This window comes from Dromiciops gliroides, chromosome 4 (assembly GCF_019393635.1).
Source record: "Dromiciops gliroides isolate mDroGli1 chromosome 4, mDroGli1.pri, whole genome shotgun sequence".
In the NCBI taxonomy this organism is placed as follows: Eukaryota; Metazoa; Chordata; class Mammalia; order Microbiotheria; family Microbiotheriidae; genus Dromiciops; species Dromiciops gliroides.
Genome location: NC_057864.1, coordinates 94,260,882 through 94,283,568, shown reverse-complemented (window position 1 = coordinate 94,283,568; position 22,687 = coordinate 94,260,882). Strand labels below are relative to the sequence as shown.

General features: G+C 37.3%; 1 protein-coding gene and 1 pseudogene across 1 annotated transcript in view; one reads left to right on the top strand and one right to left on the bottom strand.

Annotated features, from left to right (window-relative positions):
* CRB1 (crumbs cell polarity complex component 1) overlaps positions 1-22,687 on the bottom strand; it is a 312,251-nt gene that overhangs the window by 255,417 nt on the left and 34,147 nt on the right. The gene's annotated exons all lie outside the window — the stretch shown is intronic.
* Positions 14,397-14,701, top strand: LOC122754570 (annotated as a pseudogene).

Genomic DNA, 22,687 nt, shown 5'->3' with positions numbered 1-22,687 from the left:
CCCCTCTTCATGAGAACTGTACATCATATAATCAGCTGCTTGTTCCTCTCGCTCCAAAAAAAAACCCCATCATGATTATTTTTCATCTATTTTGTGTATATAAATAAAATGTATATTTATATACATATTGGTATATACACAATATAGTTTTCTCTAATAGAATAAGCTCCTTAATGGCAGGGAATATATCATTTTAATTTTTGTATCCCCAACATTTAACACAGTGTTTGGTATATAGTAGTCAATTAAATCCCTGTTAAGCAATCAATGCATTAACTCAGGGGAAACTGTTTATATAGTTCTGTTGAAAACCTCATGAGGTTATGGGTTTTTTAAAAAATTGTATGTTCTGAAAAAGAAAAAAAAGTACCATCCCTTAAAAATTAAAAGATAGGTTTGGAAGGTGTTAGAAGCCTAGTAGAATAAAGAAGTAAATTATATGCAGATATAATTGTGAAGTCATAGAATATTAGTGGAACCTTAGAGATTACAGGTTAGGAAGGTTAAAAAATAATCCAAACAACCAAAGCAGTCAAATTCTCATAGGAAGGGTAAATGGGACTCCATTGGCTTTGCAGTCAAAAGCCTTGGATTAAAATCCTGCCTCTAATACTTACTACCTATGTGATACCTGACAAGTCACTTAATCTCTCTAACACTTTGTTTTTTCATCTGTAAGTTTATAAGGGAAAGTGGTAAATCTTACTCAAGAAATGGAATCCCTGAAAACTAGAAAAGACCAAACAAATAAATCAAGATATAATCCATAAGAAAGAAAGAACTATTAGGACAAAAACAAAAAATTGGAAAAATAGAAGAAAATGTAAGTTATCTTCTATCAAAAACAACTGACATAGAAAACAGGTAAAAAAGAGACTATTTATGAATAAGTGTATTTCTTAAAAACCTTGTTTTTTTTTAAACCTTGACACTGAATTTCAAGAAAATATAAGTAAAAACTGTCTAAATCAAGTAGAGCCATATGGAAACGATAGAAAGAATCTATCATTCACATCCTGAAATGAACTCCAAAGGAAAAGTCCTAGGAATGTCGCAGCCAAAACCCACAGTTTGCATATTAAAAAAAAAAAAGAAAAGAAAAAGAAAAAGATATTACAATCACTCAAAGAATCAATTCAAATTCCAGGGTACTAGGGTCAGGATCACATGAAACTTGGCAGCTTCTACTATAAATGAGAGGAGATTTTGGGAAACAGTATTACAAAAGGCAGAAGAGATAGGCTCTGGGGAGCTAGGTGGCACAGTGGATAAAGCACGGGCCCTAGATTCAGGAGGACCTGAGTTCAAATTTGACCTCAGACACTTGACACTTACTAGCTGTGGGACCCTGGGCAAGTCACTTAACCCTCATGCCCTGAAAAGAGAGGAGGGGGGGGACGGCTAATTATCCCTGAAAAGTCGGTATAATCATATAATCATACAGGGGGAATTAATGGAAATAAGGACTTTGAAGAAAATCTGATGAAAAGAGTTGAGTGGCAACTTTGAAATACAAGTTCAGTACTCTAAAGAAACCTAGAAAAAAATTATTTGAGCAATGAGAAGGATCCGAATGAAGATGTAATATTAATGAGGGAAAGATGCAAATGTTCCTTGAGGATGTTAATGTCTTCAAAGGGTATTTAGGGAATTAAGAAAAACAGAGGTCTAGGAGGTGGAATGGTTCTGTTCTCAGGGCATGAAGAGGGGAAAAAAGGGATGGAAGAATAAAAGGAATACACTAATAAATGGAGGAAGGAGATGTAACATTATTTTTAATCATTCGGATGTGTGAGAAGAGGATACAAACATGGAGGAAGGGCTATCAGAACAGGGCATCAGATGAATCTCACAGACAAAGGAGTGCTAAACACAAACTCACAGAATGGGGAAACAAATAGGTATGGGAGTAGGGGTTAAATGGGAGGATAATACCTTTTTATTTTTCTTGTAGGTGTCAGAAAAGAAAATAAAGAGATATAGCCATAAGTGAAACATTTTCTGATTGTGAAAGGGGAATTAAAAGGGAAGGAGAGGACAGAAGAAAAGAATTAGACTCTGAGGCATTTTTGTCTCCTTTTAGAAAATTAAGGAATAGCTTAACAAATTATAATATACAAATGTAATGGAATATTATCTTGCCTTGAGAAATGTAGGGAGATATTACAGAGAACCCTGGGTAGCTTGAATTGATGTAGAATGAAGTGAGCAGAACCATAAAAATAACAACATTGTCAAGAAATCCAAATCTGAACAATTTCAGAATTCTGATCCATTCAATGACTATGTGTCCAGAGGACCTATGACAACTTTTTGACAGAAAGGTGATGGACACAAGATCACAAGATGCAAAAATATACATCTTCTGGATATGGCCACTACGTGGATAACATTTTGCTTGGCTATGCTTTTTGGTTACAATGATTTCCGCCTGGGGGCAGCTAGGTGGCGCAGTGGATAGAGCACCGGCCCTGGAGTCAGAAGTACCTGAGTTCAAATCCGGCCTCAGACACTTAACACTTACTAGCTGTGTGTGACCCTGGGCAAGTCACTTAACCCCTATTGCCTCACTAAAAAAACAAAAAACAAACAAAAAACAATGGTTTCCCCCCCTTTTTCTTCATCTATTTTGGGGGGAGGTTAAAAGGGATAAGGAGATCACAACAGCGACACAAAAAGAGAGCCATTGTAATATTTTTTTAAGTCTCAAGAGGACAGAAGGAAGTTCAGATGGAAGCACAGAGAAACAGGATAGTTTTGAAAGTAACATGTAGAATTTATTCCATTTTTAAAAATCAGTATGAAATGGTGATATGTAATTTGCTATAGAATCGTTTGTGTTCATATATATAATATGCTCTTTTTGGTGTTTAATTTCAGAATAAAAATGTTTTTAAGAAGAAATGTAACATTAGTAAAGTGCTGTTTTGCAATTTGAAGGGCATCATTTAAAAAAAGGGGGGTGAAGCGTAAATGAGTAAATGTGTATACCATAAATCGTTCTGTTAACAATGCCTATAAAAAGCCTGTCTGTTCAAACCATGTGGCCCCAGCCATCTTCCTTGGGACAATAAACAGTTGTCAAAATCTAGCCTTGTAAACATCAAACTGTGAACTGAAGGCAAGAGTTGCATCACAGAATCATATCTACAATCTTGGGGTTGAAAGAAAAAGGGAAGAATAATTTCTTAAGCACATACTATGTGCTAGGCATCGTGCTAAGCACTTTACGGGTACTATCTCATTTATATACAGCCCATCCCTAATGACTAGCATGTATACTGTGGTAAAATATGTTTTTGTTTTGACTTTTGAAAGGCACTGAAAAGACCTGGAATTGACCGCACCTTTAAGTTCTTTAAGAGCACAAAAGGGTGCTTAGCGAATCTTTTGCTTTTTATTTTTTATTTTTGGTTTTGCTTTGGTTTTTTTTTACTTTTGTTTCTTTTGCTTTTCTTTAAAACTAAATTTTGTAAACTAAGTGATTATTCAAAGACATTTTAAGTATATGCTGTGGGTGAGGCTATCGGGCCTCAGAAGCTACCAGAATTCTTCTTTTTTTTTATTTACTCTTTCTTTTTGAGAGAACCATGAGTTCTAATGAGTTTTGTTTTATTTATTTATTTTTCTCCTTTCTCTTGTATGTTGTTCTGTTTAACTAAAAAGTACCAGAAATTGCTTGATACCTCACTGAAAACATTGAATATTGAATCTTGCTAATTGAAGTCTTATTTCTTTTTGATAAATTAATCACCACTTTAAGTATCTGCTACTGTTATACTAGAGAATTCATGTATAAGATGATATGGTCTACTTGCTAAAAGAAGATTATGTAATAATGTCTAAAAGAAGATTATGTAACAATGTCTAATATAATCAGCTATTTACATTCGTTTATTATTTATATGTCATTATACTCTGGGTATGGTTTGGAATTATTGTATATATCACTAATATATTCTCGGTTATGCAGCATAGCACACATTTTTACCATCATATTGTCTTTGGTGAAATTAATGAGATTTCAGAAATATGGAAACTTATCATTTCAGAGACTAACTTGCTGTGAACTCTGATGCAGGCCCTGGAGAGAATATATGTGCAACAAAAGGAGAGACAGGTATACGTAAGTCCATGGTTTGCTTATGATGGTGACTATGTAGAGCACAATTACTAGGCACAGTCCAGTATTCATCCTCTCTCCCTCCTAATTTAACCTAATTTAACTGAACTTATTTATCTTTTTATCTCACTCAGTTGAATTCACCTGTGGCCTAGCACAATCACTGGCTGTTTCAGAACCATGAGATATGGTATGATAACCTTTCCATAACATTTTCAGGTGTCATGAACACATACTAAATTTGGCTTTGATCCAGACACATGGTGGTAAAAAGTGTTACACATTGCATAACTACCTCAACCCTCTATTACAAGTCTAACCATATAAAGGAGGGAATGTAATGGAATTTATTAATTTGATCATTGACAATGCTATGCTAAGGTTTTAAAAATACAGCAATTCAAACAGTTAAAGAAGATAATCCAGCTTTCCAGACCAGAGTCCAGAGTCCAGAATCCAGACCAGAATCCAGAATCCAGACCAGAGTCCAGAATCCAGTTTTCCAGACCAGAATCCAGTTTCCTCCTGATGACATCTTACCACTTCAAGAAGACAAGAGAACTCAGAGACTTTATATGAACTGTTTTGCTTTATTAGCTTTTACTATCTCCTTTCTGTTATATACTATCTGTAACATGTACTCTCTGCAGAGGCTCTCCCTTTGCAAGACTAATGTCAAAGCGTTGGTTCATGAGGAAAAAAAAAAAAAATCGCCCCTCTGGACAAAAACTTTCCTCTCTTCCTTTTCTGTATTGTTGTTCGCATATTATTAGTCAGCAAAAGTTATTATGTTCTTTTTACTGTTCCATCAAGGAAACATTCCGTTTCTTGAGGAAGCAAAGGGGGGAAATGTGGTAAAATATGAAAGTTTTTAACAGTCGGTTAGGATAACTGAAAGACGCCAGTTTTTCAAGGACCACCCTTTTGGGGAGGAGATGAACAGTCTGCCTGCTGCGCATGTCAGACTGCCTGCCGGGTACAGTCCGCCTGCTGCGCATGTCAGACTGCCTGCCAGGTACAGTGCGCCTGCTGCGCATGTCAGACTGCCTGCCGGGGTTTTTTGGACTTCCAGGGTGGAGTGAAGGAGAGGAGCCCTTTTGCCTGCTTGGCGGGACTCCTGACGGCGCGGCACAGACTCTCTCTCCAAAGGTGGCCTTTTTTCGGTTTGGTGAGTTTTTATAAGGAATATAGACTAAGCTTAGGCTTAAGACGATTTGTATTGTGTTTCTACTTTCCTATCCTTCTAATCAACATCACCTTGTGACTATCATAACTATAAATAAAAAGGTCTATCTAGAAAACCAAAAGCTGCTTCCATTTACTAGTTTGGGAGATAAATTAAGGGAAAGGTTAAGTAGGGGAGATTTATGATCTAATATCCAATTTTAAATCTCACAATACTGTTCCATTATTTTTCATTTGTATCCAACTCTTTGTGACCCCATTTGGGTTTTCTTGGCAGAGATACTAGAGTGGTTTACCATATCCTTCTCCAACTCATTTTACCCTGTGACAAACAGGGTTAAGTGACTTGCCCAAGTGACTTATATCTAGTGTCTGAGACCAAATTTGAACTGAGGAAGACGAATCTTTCTGACTCCAGGTCCGGCCCTCTATATCTACTGCACCACCTAGCTGCCCTAGCATGTATATAGATAGCACTTTGAGTTTGCAAAGCACTTTATAATTATCTCATTCTCACAAAAACTCTGGGGAGCAAGTGCTATTATTATCTTCATTTTACAGGGGAGAAACTGAAGTTGAGTGATTTGCCCAGGAAATATAGCATTAAATTTCTTAGTTTAGATTTGAACCCAGGTCTCTGTGTTTCTAGTCCAGCACTCCATCCACTCTGTACCACCTAGCTACCCTTCTCTTAGAAGAGTCAGATTTTTGCCTATCTGCAGGGCCCCAAATTCATGTACTGATAGACTAATTTAGTTGCCCACTCATCCAGCTGTGTGTCCCCATTGGGCAATTCTTTGTCCTTTTGTTTTCCTATGGGGAGTACAGGTTGATCTCTTTCAATTTACCATGGATTTCATTTAGAAGATCCTTTAGCATTTCAGGGCTTGATGAAATCAGTACAACATGATCTACAAAAAGAAACATCAAGAGAACCTCAGCATCTGAAGTGAATCAATCTTTCTTCTACTGCTACTATGTATATAGAGCATCCTTCAAGATAGAGGATGAATGGTGCAGCTAGGTGGCGCAGTGAATAGAGCACCGACCCTGGAGTCAGGAGGACCTGAGTTCAAGTCCGGTCTCAGACACTTAACATTTACTAGCTGTGTGACCCTGGGCAAGTCACTTAACCCCAATTGCCTCACCAAAAAAAAAAAAAAAAAAGATAGAGGATGAATCTTGAATAGCCATACATTCCCTTGATTTACACCTTTCTTGATATTGACAATCCAAGGATGTGAAGGAACAAAGTTACATTAGTGATTTGTAATTATCATGACAGTTTGTAAGATCTTTGTGTACCAAGCAATCCAATCGACAAATATTTATTAAGCTCACACTCTGGCCATGCCCTGTGCTAAATGCTGGGAGTACAAAGACAAAAACAAAATAATCTCTGCCCCTAAAAAGCACACATCCTGAAGGGACAACCAGCATGTACAGTATCATTAATGTGTAATCAGTCTAGAAATTGGGTTGGACCTAGATTTATCACATACAGAGGAATTTGTATTTTTTCTTAGATGTAATAGGAAGCCACTGGAGCTTTTTTGAGAAGGGCAGTGACATAGTGCAACCTGTCCTTTAGAATATCATTTTGGCAGCTAGATTGAAAAGGGAACAGACATGAAGCAAAAATACCAATTAGGAGGCTGCTACAATAGTCCAGGTGAGAAATAATGAGGACCTGAACTAGGGTAGAGACCATATTGGGGGTGAAAAAGAGATTTTGTGAAGCACAATTTGTGAAACATGTTATGGAGACAGAATGAACAAGACTTAGCAAATGATTTGATATTGTGAAAGTAGGAGGATGGTGGTTGAGGGAGAGTGAATTGTTGAGGATGACTCTAACCTGATTGGCCGTGAAACAGATGGGGATAGGGAATTGTTAAGAGAAAGGATAATACTGAAGAAAGAATAGTTGCAAGCAAAACAAGCTTCCTGGTACTGGAGTGGGGTGGGTGTTAAAAGAAGGGAAAAAAGAAAAGCAAGAAAAGGGAAAACTTAAGGAACTTAAGGAACAAACTGTGATCCATGTATGTAAAGGAATATTATTGCACCATAAGAAATTATGAACCAGAGAAGCCTGGGAAGTATAAACTCATATAAAATGAAGGGAGCAGAAACAGTTAGAACAAGTTATACAATGATAACATTGTAAATTTCACAGTCATTATGGCAAGGCATGGACTGATGCCTGGTAAAGAAATGTAAGTTGCTAAAGAAGAAGAGGGAGAGAGAGGGAGGGGTGAGGAGGAATGGGAAGGGAAGGGGAAGGGAGGGAGAGAATGGGAACCTCAGGAAATTGGTGGCAAAGGAGAAATAGATCAAAGAAGAAAAGTAAAAAGTGGAGCTGAACTTCAGTTGATAAGGGAGAGATCTAGAGGGTCTATCTCTAGGCATCTTGGAGCAGTAGGTTGAGGCTACCGTTATAGCTGCCTCTTTAAGGACTGAGGGAAAAAATATTCTTTCTCCAACTTCTCTTCCTCAAGTATTTGTTTATTAACAGATACTGCCACAGACTTTGTTCTATTCTTTGCTCTAAAGTTTTTGGTAACCTGAATTTTGTCTCCACTATGAGGCCAGGAATGAGCTATAGATAAACCTAAATTTAAATTAAGCCACGACCCAAATCTCTGCCTTAATGTTAGGAATTTTCCTAACCAGGTCTCTGAACAATAATTTCTAATATTTTATTTAATATAAATTCCATAAATTGATGGAGAACGGCTCATTTTATTGTTTCTACACTAAAAACAAGATAAACATTCTAACCTGGTGTGGCTGATTAAATCTCCAGAAACAAAAGAGCCAGGAAAGAGGGAATGCTAAAGTAAGGACGATGGCCTCAAAATACTCTCAATAGAGGCCAGCATCCACAAGTCCTACTTAAAGAAAAGCAACTTCTTTAATCAAAGCAATGACCAACTACATCTCCAGAGGACCTATGGTGAAGTATGCTATTCACCTCCTTATGGAGGGGTAATGGACTCAAGTTGCAGAATGAAATGTACATTTTTAATATGTATGGATTTGTTCTGGTTGATTATACGTATTATTCAAAATAGGATTTTTTCCCTCTTCAGGTGTGTGTGTGTGTGTGTGTGAGTGAGAGAGAGAGAAAGAGAGAATGAATGAATGAATGAATGAATGAATGAATGAATATGCGAATCTAGGAGAAATTTGAAGTAATGATGGTGGTGCCAAAAAGAAAAAAGAACCAAAAACTATGTGTGTGTATTTAACTGTACATATGAGAATAGAAGTGAAGAAGAAAGGAAAAGAAGACAGTTTTGAGAGTAATAAGTTGAATTTATTATATACTTTTAAAAAAGCAAACAGTATCAAATATAGCTTCCTATGCAATCCTTTTTTCTGTCCTATGTTACATATAGAAATGCTCATGGGTTTGGAGGGACATAGGATGAATCAAATTCAATGTTTTAAAAATGTTTCCTTCAATGCATGTGTAAAACATTCTAATAAAGATTTTATAGAAATGAGAAAGTAAGCATATGATCCTTTCAATTAACTTTTCCATTAATAATACCATATATGATCTCCCCACCAATTCAGGATCTTCCTCTATTTCAGATACCTTGAAATTCAATCCCTCAATGCTTTCCAAATTGTATCACCCCAAGATGTACATACTTCTCTGTACACTCAATCTATCCCAGCTATTGTTTTCAACTAAATTTTCTTGACATTTCCAAGTACCCATACTCTAACACTGGAGACTGAAATATTATAATACAAATGTGGTGACCCAAATATCATGGATGATGAAAATAGGTCACTTTAGAAATACATGTAGATTTGCTCCATTTTCCATCTATTTGTTGTTCTGTTTTAAGTTTCATCTAGAAAGGCTCCCTGGAAAGATCTTTCTCAGCTGGGTCTATTGTTAAGTTTTCCACAGATTTGCTTTATACTCCACCATTTTTCACTTCATCTCCAACCCCTACTCATTTTTAGATTCTGTTTATTTTATAAGTGCACATAACTAAACGTCAGAGGGGGAAAAAGACTTCCAATCCCACTTTTCTCACCCCTAGTTTAGTTCCCACTTTCCAGGTTGGATTAGGGCTGTGCAGCCAGCTAACTAAGGACCAAGTGAAGACACAAAGGAATCATAGCTTTTTGAATGGAGCAAAAGGGCTGCAAAAGCCTGAGGCAGCTAGATGAGGAGGTGGATAGAGTGCTGGGCCTCATCTCAGTGTAAATCAGGTCATAGATACTTCCTAGCAGTGTGATCCTGGGCAAGTCACTTGATCTCTGTCTGTCCTAGTTCCTCAACTGTAAAATGGGGGTAATAATAGCACCTACCTTCTAGGGTTGTTGTGGGGATTAAATAAGCAAACTGAAGTCCACAGAGGATTTGGTCAAGATCACTCCAATAATGAAAGAGCTGAAACTGAAATCCAGGTTCTCTAACTCCAAATCTAGCACTCTTTCTATTATGCCATAGTGCTTCCCTCTCTTTCATTTTCTGTAACTAACGTTGGTACATAAGCTACTACTGTCTTCTTGGTGGTCTTTTTTCATATGGTAATCATGAATGCTACAATACGAGATGACCAAGTATTCAATGATATAATGTTGGTAAGGGTTTTGTTTGTTTGTTAGTGGCACCATTTCACCATTACAGTAAGACTTTTTTGAAAGAAACAATCTATGAAATTTGGAATTATGCCCAAAGGGCTGTAAACCTGTGCATATCCTTTGACCCAGCCAGCAATGCCACTTTTGGGTCTTTTTCCCAAAGAGATTATAAAAGAGGGAAAAGGACCCACATATACAAAAATATTTATAGCTGCTCTTTTGTGGTGGCAAGGAATTGGAAATTAAAGGGCTGCCCATCAATTGGGGAATGGCCGAACAAGCTGTGGTATATGAATGTAATGGAATACTATTGTGCTGTAAGAAACGATGAGCAGGAGGAGTTCAGGGAAACCTGGAAGGACTTGCATGAACTGATGATGAGATGAGCAGAACCAGAAGAACATTGTACACAGTATCATCAACACTGTGTGTTGATCAACTGTGATGTACTAGATTCTTCTGACCAATGCAATGGTACAGGAGAGTTCCAGGGGACTCATGATGGAAGGGGATCTCCAAATCCAGAAAAAAAAAAGAACTGTGGAGTATGGATGCTGATTGAACCATACTATTTCTTTTAGTTTTGGTGCTGTTGTTTATCTTTTCTGAGGGTTTTCCTTTTTGCTCTGATTCTTCTCTTATAACATGACTAATGCAGAAATATGTTTGATGTTATTATATATATCACCTATATCAGATTACCTCCTGTCTAGGGGAGTGGGGGAGGGAGGGAGAAAATTTTGAAATTGGAAATCTTATAAAAACAAATGTTGAAAACTATTTCTATATGTAACTGGAAAATAATAAAAATACTTTTATTCAGAAAAAAGAAACAATCAGGGCAGCTAGGTGGCGCGGTGGATAGAGCACCACTGGCCCTGGAGTCAGGAGTACCCGAGTTCAAATCCGGCCTCAGACACTTAACACACACTTACTAGCTGTGTGACCCTGGGCAAGTCACTTAACCCCAATTGCCTCACTAAAAAAAAAAAAGAAACAATCTATGTCATTAGAAAGTTTCTTCATGTCACCAAGTTAAATTCCCTATCTTTATCATGTCTGAATGTCATCTCCTGCTTCGATGCCCATACCTGGAATACACTCTTTCCTTACCTCCACCTATTAGGATCCTTATCTCCCTTCAAGGCTCAGCTCACGTACTGCCTCCTGTAGTAAACCTTTCCTGGTATTCATCATTGATAATTCTCTTTCTTCAAGTTGTTTTTTTTTTTAACATGTTATATCTCAACCACATAACGGAAGCTCCTAGAAGACAGGGAATGTTTTTACATGCCCTTGTATTCTCAGCAGATCATACTCCTCAGAGGTAGTAGGTGCTTAATGGCTTAAAAATGATTTTGTTTGGATTATGTCTATTTCCTTCTAAGTTGTCCTTAGATGGAGAATCTCAGTCACAGAATTTGAGAGCTGAAAGAGAATTCATTGGCCATCTAGTCCAACCCATAAATGAAAGGAGTTCCAACTTTAAAATACTCAACAAGTAGCTATCCAGTGTCTTCTTGCAGACCTCCAAAGAGAGGAAATCACTAACACTTGAAATAACCCATCTTTCTAGCTCTAAGTGTTAGGAAGGTTATCCTGATACTAGGCCTAAATTGACTTCCCCATAACACTGACCTATTGCTCCAGACTCTGTCCTCTTGGGTCAAATAGAATATGGCTAATCCCTCCTACATAGGACAGTCTCTTAGAAAATTGAAGATTACCCCCTTCTTCTGGCTAAATATACCCATTTCCTTCCACTGATTCTCAAATGATATGAATTCAAATCCCTCCATTCTGGTTGTCCTCCTGGATAAATTGTAGCTTTTTTGTTGTTCAATTGTTTTCAGTCATGTCTGACTCTTTGTGATCCTCTTTGGAGTTTTCTTGGCTAAGATACTAGAGAGGTTTGCCATTTCCTTCTCCAGATCATTTTACATATGAAGAAACAGAGGCAAACAAGGTTAAGCGACTTGCTGGGGGCCACACAGCTAGTAAGTGTCTGAGGCCAGATTTGAAGTTAGGAAGATGAATCTTTCTGACTCCAGCCCTAATGCACTATCCACTTCACTACCGAACTATCCCAGTCTCCAGTTTATCAATGTCTTTCTTAAACTGTGGCATCTAGAACTGAAAAGAATACTCCAGATAACAGTCTTCTGGGAGCAGAAAACAGTAGGAATATCACGTTCCTATTCCTGGAAGTCATTCATCTCTTAATGCAGCTCAAGACTGCATTTCCTTTCATGAATAGCAATTAAAAATGACTTCGTATAGCATATTATAATAATTCTTACTATTTGTGCATTCAACAAAATTTCATTAAGCATCTACTGTGCACAATGCATTGTTCTAGGACCAAAGTATCTATCAGTTGAGGAGTCCTGTAACCTTCTCTTTTCTAAATTAAAAGGCAGTTCTTTTTGGTCTTTCTTCCTGCTTCTATCAGTACTCTCTGCATATCCTGATTCTCTCAACTGATCAACATATTTTTAGAACAGATTTCCGCCACCTTGTTCTGACACCCAGCTCCATGAGAACTCTCTGTGCAGATGCTGTATGTGACAGTTAGAAGGTCACAAGAATTTGTTCAATTTTTAGAAAATATATTAAACTCTTGAAACTAATGAAAAATGTACAGAGGAAGCAATATTCAGCTCTCAAGTGCAAAGATAAAGTTTTTATCATCAACTTTTTGATACTAAGATTTTCAGAGAAAAATTTCAACAGACCATAGGAGGGAAAAAAAATTGGAGTTCCATCTATTTCTCTCCAATATCAGCAATGTCCACTCAAGCCTTGACTATGTCCTCATTTACTTACACACACACACACACACACACACACACACACACACACACACACACACACACACACATATATATCCCAACACCACCACCACCAGTAACCAAAATTCCTCAGCCAAAGACTTATGGAGTTGTCTCTAGCTTCCTGATGGGAAAAGGGAACCCAATATTCTTCCTTTTCACACCCCTGGTTTGCAGTGGACTCTTAGGCTCCACTATCAATTATGGCTCTAGCCTTAAATTTAGCCAAGCTTGATCAAAGCTTAGAACAATGCCCATACCTTTTATCTTTTGGTTCTAGCCCAAGTAGTATTGCCATTTCACTCAACTTCCCAAGCTGTAGCAAGTGGCCTCCTCTAGCTATCTCTGGTCTATATTAAAGAGAGAGAAGAGAGGGGAAATGAAGAGTTCTGACTATTTTTATACCAGTCTCTCTCTGCCCAGAAATGGAACAGCGGATCTAAGCCACTTGTCAATGAAATAGGCCCCTATTCTTTCTCCCATCTCAGATTTTCATTCCAAAATGACCAACAGGGTCAGAAATGACATAATATAAAGAACCTCATAGACTTTAGACTTGTTGGTGATAAGGGGCAGAATCTGTTTTAAATTATTTTTCTGAAAAAACCTACAGGTATAGCTAATACATCCATTTAAGGGTTTTCCAAGACAAAGAAGAATCAGAAAAAATAATTGCACAATAAACCTGAAAACATAAATTACCTCAGGAAAAAACCTCCCAATTTGACATAAATTTCTGGGAAGTCTGGAACTCATTTTGGGAAAATTAGATTTATATTGCTTTCTTATACCATATACTAAAATAAAATAAAAATAGATGTATACCCTGAATAAGGGTGTGCCATTAAAAAAAAACTTAGAAAAAGAATTTCAGATACCTTTTTCAGACATAACTTTTTAACAAATCAAAGAATAGAGGCAACTTCAAAAGAAAAAAAATGGACAAACTATTGTATGAAATTGAAATGCTTTTGCACAACAAAATTAATTCAACTAGCATAAAAACTCAACTCAACTAAATATTTCAGCTAAAATATATATAAGCAACATAAATACAAGGATAAGGCCTGAACTTATGATTTCATTAGCATAGGAATCTCTCAAGGGAAGAAACTCTTAATAATACAGATCAATAACTTCTCTACAATTTATAATTTTGGAGAGTTGCCTAAAATGTCAAGAGGTTAGGAAGTGATTCATCAGCAAACAGTATGTGTCAGAGACAGGACTTGACTTCAGGTATTCCTGATTTCACACTATGTTGTCTCAACATAAGTATATAAGACCAAAAGCTATTCCTCAATAGATGTGATCAAAGGATATGAACAAACAGTTCTCAAAAGAAAAATTGCAAACAGCATGTATCTGAAAAAAATGACTAATTACTAGTGACCAAATGACTAAGAAAAGTGCACATCAAAATGACTCTGAGGTTTTGCTTCACCATTAGCAAACTAGCAGAGGAGAACAGTCAATGTTGAATGAATTGTAGGAAGATAGGCAAACATACATTGTTAAGTGAAGTTGTGAATTAGTCTAAGCATTCTGAAAAACAATTTGGCATTTTCTAAGAAAGTAACAGTTCAGTGTTGCGGCTCAGTTCGTGTGCAGTGGCTGTGGTGGCGACAGCGGCAGAGCTCAGCACGATGTCTCATACCATTTTGTTGGTACAACCTACCAAGAGGCCAGAAGGCCGAACTTATGGTGATTATGAATCAGTGAATGGAATGAGTTTGGAAAATGTATGAAGAACATCTGAAGAGAATGAATCCCAACAGTCCCTCCATCACATGACATCAGTCAGTTGTTTGATTTCATTGATGATCTGGCAGATCTTAGCTGCCTTGTGTACCGAGAGGACACTCAGACACATCAGCCCTACAACAAAGATTGGATCAAAGAGAAGATCTATGTGCTTCTCCATCTGCAGGCCCAACAAGCTGGCAAATAATCCAAGTGGCAGCCTTGGGGGGATGGGGGGAGGGCTTGGAAAACAGGTGTGTACAGCATTCTGTAGTGGAAGCTTTGTATCATTAAAGTCCTGTTTCCATTTTGTTACAATCTAGGAGATTTTTTGTCTTGTTCAATCTGAAGCCCCTGTTCCTCCCTACTTTCTTTTTCTTTTTTACTAAGAAGTAGCTGAAAATTTCTCTTTGGTCAGTTAGCACTTGGTTACAATTCTTCCTGCTGTTCATATCTGCTTCATAATGTTCACTGTACTTACCCTTCTGTGTGAGGGTTTTCCAGAATTTAGTTGTCTTCAGAACTCAAAGGCTTAGTAGAGAATACAATAAATGCTCTTTAGTTAAAAAAAAAAAGAAAGTAACTAAAATATCCAGGTCTTTTGACACAGAAATTTCACTAATAGTTGCATAACCCAAGAAAGTTGAAAAAGAAAAGAAAGTCCCCCAAGTACACCAAAATATTTATATCACAGCTTTTTTGTAGCTGTAAAAGAACTGGAAGCAAAGTTATTGCCCATCAATTTGTGAATAGCTAAACTAGTAGTACATAAAAACTACGGAATAATTCTGAGTTCTATGAATACAGAGAAACAAGAGAAAATATATGAACTGATACAAAGTTAACAAATCAGAATCATGAATAATATATACACTTACTAAAACACTGTAAACAGAAAAAACAGAAATAATAAAATAATAAAAATTAGATGCTGGTAAATAATTACCAACCTTAGACCCAAAGAAGAGAAGAAGACAATCCCCCTTGATTGTTTTGGGTGGCGTTTTGTTTTTGTTTTTGTTTTTGCAAAGATGAGAGACTATGCATGTAGAACATTTCATATAATGTCAGTCTTTTAAAATATGTTTGTCAGTTTTCTGGAAGTTTTATTTTCTTCTAAAGTATAGCAAGGTATACATTGACAAATGTACAGAATCCTTAATGTTTTTCATGTAACAGAGTAGTTGTGGCAGTCTGGTGAAGTTTATGGATCACTTCTCAGAATAATGTTTTTAAAAGCATAAAATATATAGTATTACAAATGAAATCAATTATATTGAAATGAAGTTAAACTATTTTTAAAATTCATGGATCTCAAGGATAGGATTGATGAAATAATTATCACTAGAAGGACCAGGTATGATCGCTTAATGTAAAAAATTATAATTTTACTTTGAAATAAAAAAATTATTCTACTATTTTCTTTGTCCTATGAATAAAAACAAATTACCTACATCAACTGATCCTTCAAGGCTTTCATAAATTCTGGTCCTTCTAATGTTAAAAGGATTATTCAGCTTATAATGTATTCTTCTTTATTTAAGAGAGAAAATAAGCATGATGAAACCTGGAAGAGACCATAAAGGTAATATACATTTTACAGATGAACAAAGCCTAGGAAAGCAAATAGCTTGTTCAAAGTCACACAGGTAGCAAGGATTAGAGTAGAAATTCAAACCAAGTTCCTCTGATTCCTGATCTTTTTTTTTTTTTTTTGCCCAGGGCAATGAGGGTTAAGTGACTTGCCCAGGGCCACACAGCTAGTAAGTGTCAAGTGTCTTAGGTCACATATGAACTCAGGTCCTCCTGAATCCAGGAGCGGTGCTTTATCCACTCCGCCACCTAGCTGCCCCTCCTGATCTTTTTTAGAACAATAATGTAATGCTATCAATGAATATTTAAATCTGTTTCAGTCTACTTATATTAGCAGAAGTTCTATTTGGTGTTGGGAAACTACTGATGGAATTTCTGGAATTTTAAAAGAAATTACCCCAAAATAGGTGATTTTGTAACATTTGTATAAATTTAAGAGGGATGTAGAAAGTTTTTCTTTTTTTTCTGGGGCAGCTAGGTAGCACTGGCTCTGGAATCAGGAAGATAAGTTTAAATTTGGCTTCAGACACTTACTCGCCACTTCACATCGGGCAAATCACTTAACCTATCTCACAGGATTTTTGTGATGATCAAAAGTATCGTATAGTGCCTGGCACATAGTAGGTGTATAATGAATGCTTGGATCCTACCCCTCCTTCTGATGTATTCTGGACTGGTGAAAGGGCTTTGTATTTTTCCATTCTTCCCCTGTGATCTCTGTATTTCTGTTGCTTTCTTGTGACCACCTATTCAGTGTTATGGACAGTTTTAGGACAAAAATACAGCACCATTCAAAACAGTAATGTCTACCAGAGGCATAACATCTTGGACAACCTAGCTCTCTATTAATGGAGCAATTACTAAGCATAAGCACGTGAGGAATAACCTTTCTGTACTCTTCAAGGGGGCACACCCGCCAAACCTTGTCCATCCACACAAAGAGGGTACTCAAAAGCATAGGAGAAGTCAATATCTCTCCTCCTAGAATTAACACCTATACATGGTCCCATGTTTCCAATCTTGTAAGGCTATTTGACTTGTTTTTTCTCCTTCTACGGGTTTAGCTAGTATTTGATAGAATTGAGGGAATCAGTGGTTATTTTCTTTCCATATAGAAACAGTCTAGTTGACCCTGAAGATTGACAAAATACCTTTGGGTCTAGGCAATGAAAACTAGATATAAAAACTAAAGATGAACACAGGGTCAAATCACTAATTCCACAGGCCTCCGTGAACATAAAAGCTTCAGATCTAAACAACAAACTCTACCATAGGCAGAGAATGTAATTTTGATGGCAAATTACATACTGCTACCACAGGGACTGCTGCTTCATTTTACAAAATAAACAACCACACCAACAGCCGATCGCCGGATACAAGTGAGCCTAGGGAATTAATGAAATATATCTTTTGGGGAAATCTGTAATATGAGCAATTTCAACATGCATGATTACCTATTAGAGGAATGATTCCTAAGAGAAACATACCTAATAGTATACGTGGTCTGTACAATTGTTGATTTTTTTTAATCCTCTCCTCTACCTACCCCCAACTAGTGTATTCCCAAAGCTCATTCCTCTTTAAAATTCCATCACGGGTCTCTCAACAAATTCCCTAGGAGGCTCTACAATATGTCAATGTTTTGAAATGATGTGTGGAGCCAATACAGCTGGTGGAGAATAAGTGATAAATACTCTTCATTGAAACACCTTTATTTCTCATGGCTTGAGTAATAGATCATTATTCATAAGCAACCCCAATTCATAAGCTTGATTGATGATCTTCCTTCTGAATTCCCTTTCTTCAATTATGTTCACTGAATTATGATTACCAATTATTGTTATTTAAAGTTGTGGATTTTTAAAAAAAAATTAATCTTTACAAAGAAAAGTCCAAAACCTGGATGGAGACCTCTGAGGATTCTATTGACATAGACTGAATTCAGATAGTACCGAAAAGACTTAATTTATGCAATTTTCTGAAGTTAAACATGTCTGGTAAATATTTGGAAATACAGTTTTCAGATCCCATCCATGTAGCTAGATGAGAATCAAGATAACCAACCAAATTTTAGAACCTGACCAAATTGGTTACAAAAACATAAATCTAGCCTCAATGTTTCTTGAATTACATGGGGATACTAAATACAAAACCTCTGATTTTTCTGGCCTACCCTTTCTCTTTCCAATGAGATGTTGATTTTCTAGGCATAGTCACTTCAACCTCTAATTCCCCTGCTTCTGACTCCCCCGTACCCCCAAATACCTACAAACATTAATGCTTAGAGAATTCCAGTATAAAAACTTCCTATTTCCCAGGTGATTGAAAGTTGTTTTGCTTTTATTGTTTTGTTGTTTGTGTCTGTAGGGATGGCAAACTATTTAGACCTAGCTGAGTGGGGCCTTTTCTTCCCTATAAAACACCTTTACCTCCCCAGGGATAAACACCCCTAAGCTGCCTGAAGTATGGACCCAGAAAACTTAGATCATTGTTAACTCCCTTTCCTCTTCCTGCTTTAGCCTGACGACCACTGTGTATGAGGTACATTCCTGGTCGTATCCCTTCCCTGCCTCTTTCCAGTCCTGTTTTGGAGGCATTAGTCCCAGTCCCAGGGTGAGGGAGGATGGAGAAATATCATGGGTTGGAGGTATCAATCCTAGGTCTGTTGTGAAGGGGTTAAAGTACTTCCCTACTTTGGAGGTACCAGCAAAGGCCCTACAGTGATAGGTTCATTTGACTAGCCTAGCATCCTCCCCTTGTTGTCTAGGCTACCTGATCCCTGAGATGTTTGCATTTAATCCACGCAGGCTTTCCTTTTGGGGGGCTTATCCTTTTAGACACTAAACGAAAGCATTGATTTGTTCATCTAGTTCTTTCGTGATGTCCTTTTAGTTCCAACAACAGTCTCTGACATAAATCCTAGCAGTTCCAAAAATAAAAAGTGCATTTCAAGATTATAAAGCACAGTTTGCTGTTTGTGACCCTGGTTTCATATGTTCAAGAATAATAAGGGACATTTTGTCAAAATCAAGTCGACTCTTATAAATTGAGTATAAGATGCTGAATATTTGCAGACAATCTCTTTAATATGAGAGCACCATAGAGAGATCTGAGTATTTTCTCTTGGTATTAAAGGGGTCATGCCAGTGTCTTGAGATGCCTTCCTATATCTTTACCTGGTTACTTAGTCTATTACAATTCCTCCTATTAACTCTGGGCTCAACATCTAGTAAAGGAGGCCAAAGCATAAAGAGATTTAGGATATGAGGGAAATAGTAAGGATGCAGTTCTAGAGTATAACTTTGCCATTTTAAAAAACATTTACACATTAGATTTATTATTCTCCTGTAGATATTATACGACTAGGAATTACTAACACCATGATCTCAGAAGAATCAAAATTAAAAGCAATTCAAAGGGCAATGAAAAGCTGTGTGGTGGGCGTAAGGAGGCTGCAGCATATTACCAACCATGACTCATTCAGGAGAAGTGGTAGAAAAGATATCACCAAGGAGAAGGGAAACAATGAAGGATGGTCATGTAACAAGAATAATAAACAAGTTAACATCCCAAGTGATACTCTGGTACCTGTAGGATATCAAAAGGATCAAAGAATGACTCCCAGTGTGTTCGATGGATAGTCTATAAAGGATTTGTGAATGATTGAACCAAATTCTCAAGTAGTGCTAACTACATGCTGAGCACTTGTGGTAAACTCTGAGGATATAAATACAAAAGCAAAGACAGTCCCTTTCCTCATGGATCTTATGTTCTAATGAGGAAAAAACAGAACCCATATAAAAATAATGGCCAGAGAGGGGCTTTTTGGTCTCAGAGGATTTTAAGAAGGTCACAGAATAGGAGGTTGAAATAACCTATCTATTTACAATAGCAGAGTTGATTTGGTCACAGTTCATGGCTCCAGAATTAGGGAGATGAAGTGGAAAGGTAGGAAAAGGCCCTCCTGAGTTAGGGGAGTAAAGTAAAGTGTGTTTGGGGCTTTCTGGAAATGATGTTCTGGGAGAGTCAATTGCTAATCATGAGGGTGGAGGCCCAGCAAGTTGGAAATCCTGTGGGATCAAGGTCTTTAGAGTGAGTGGCAAGGAAGGTGGCCAGAGAGGAGAGTGGAAAAACATGGATGAGAATTGCATGGAGAGACTTCATATCATATTGGAAAGAGCACTGAATCTAGATTCAAATACTTGGCATTTGAATGTGCTCAACAACTCTATGGTTTTGTTCCCCAGTTTATATATATATATATTTTTTTTTTTAAGTGTTTGTCCCCTTCCCTCCCATTTTTTTCTAATTAGTGCTTCCATCGGCAATCAGGTAGTTGATTTTGCACAAGTCATTTAGAGATTTGGGGCCTCAATTTCCTTAAATATAAAATGTAGGAATTTGCTTAGATCCATGTATGGTACTTAATAGCTTTAAATCTATGAATCTATTATCCTCAAGCATGGAAGAAATGGTTACAATTTGTACCCAAGGCAAGGATACCAATGAGATCATTGATTCATGTACATTTTTTGGTGGGGTAATGAGGGTTAAGTAGCTTGTCCAGGATCAAACAGCTAGTAAGTGTCAAGTGTCTGGATCCAGATTTGAACTCAGGTCCTCCTGATTCCAGGATCAGTACCTTTAACCACTACACTACCTAGCTGCCCCTCGTGTACACTTTTTTTTTTAAGTGAGGCAATTGGGGTTAAGTGACTTGCCCAGGGTCACACAGCTAGTAAGTGTTAAGTGTCTGAGGCCGGATTTGAACTCAGGTACTCCTGACTCCAGGGCCAGTGCTCTATCCACTGCGCCATCTAGCTGCCCCGCCCCCACCACCATGTACATTTTTAAAAGTACAATTTAATAAGTCAGTTCTTTGACTATTGCAACATTGTTTAGGCTATTAAAAATGCTGCAGCTACCTCACAGATTACAACTATTTCACAGGCTGAAGGTGTTCTTGTAGCTTTTAGCTATAGGCATAAGTGTTAAAAAGTGTTAAGCAGTTGGACTTAATGGTATGTCTGCTTTAAGATTCAGGAATCAACACCTACAAATCAAAGGAGAGACTACAGTTCTATCTCTGAACCAGAAGAGCCTTCTAGCTAGTTGATGGTGGTTGGGTCCCACAACAGTCATTGGAGCTCCAATCAGGAACAAGTCCACAGCTTTATTTGATCTGGCCCAAACCTAGATAAGAAACGTGCAAACATAAGACTACAAAAGCAGCAAACAGAATTTGCCCTGGGTTTAGGCAGCTATGTGGCTTTGTAAGAAAATCCCAAGGACAATATGGTCCATGGGGTCACTAAGAGTTGGATATGACTGGACAACAATAACAAAGCAGTTTATTTAGCACTGAAAATTTCCAAAAATACAATACACAATACCCATAGAAAGCAGCAACATGACCCAGAAGAACACAAACCAGGATGAAGTAGCACACAGACTTTTAGATTCCCTCTAAAAGTGCACAAAGCTTTCCTTTGACATAAATTCCAAAGTTAGCAAGTAAGGCTAAGCACAAGAAGAATCCCACCATGATGAACAATTTGTTTTGTTTTGTTTTTGCAGGGCGATGAGGATTAAGTGACTTGCCTAAGGTCACACAGCTAGTAAGTGTCAAGTTTCTGAGGCCAGATTTGAACTCAGGTCCTCTTGAATCCAGGGCCGGTGCTTTATCCACTGCACCACCTAGCTGCCCCATGATGAACTTTTATACTGACAGTGACACTCAAGACACAAAACCAGTAGAAGAAAATGACTCCAAAATATCTACAAGCAATTCTCAAAGAAAAATACAGCCAGAGCACAAGTTCAATTAGAATTCTTAAATAAATCAAACATTAAAAAATTAAATTCAAGGAATGATTTATAAGAGAAATGAGGAATATGAAGGAAAAAAGTTGAAAAGAGAATTATGAATTATGTGGTCTACATAGTCTAGTTTTTCTGCTTGTGATGTCCACTTACTCTGGGTATGGTTTGGAATAATTGTATATATTACAAGTATGTCTTGACTGAATGAATTTCAAAGACATTTCTAGTATATACTATTCAGCTCCGATGACTTAAAAAACACTCCATGTTCCTTGAAGAAACAAAGGGGGAATGTGGTGAAATAATGGAATTTGGCAGATGTCCCAGTGGGACCCAGCCTGCTTGGGAAGGACCTTTTCAGGTATTATTGACAACTCCTACTGCTATCAAAATTGGAGAAAAAGAATCTTGGATAGGAAAGTGCTCCCTTTAGCCTTTGTCAATTTCTTTTTCTCTTTTTTCTCTTTTTTCATTCCCTTTACTTAGTAAGTCATAAGCATCTGTAATGTTATAGGTGTTAACTGCTCTTTAGTTGATATGGCTGAGAAGAACCCTGATATTGTCCTCTATACAGATGGTTCTTTGTTTATGAAAGATGAGACCCATTTCACTGGGGCTGCTGTAGTTTCTGATTATGATTCTGTCTGGGCAGCTTCTCTACCTTCCCATTTTAATGCGCAAGCTGCTAATGCTTAATGCCCAAAGACTGGTGCTAAAGCTTCTAATTTAAGGTGGCCACACGCTTAGATTTTAAACATCACAAGGTTACAAAAGCTTA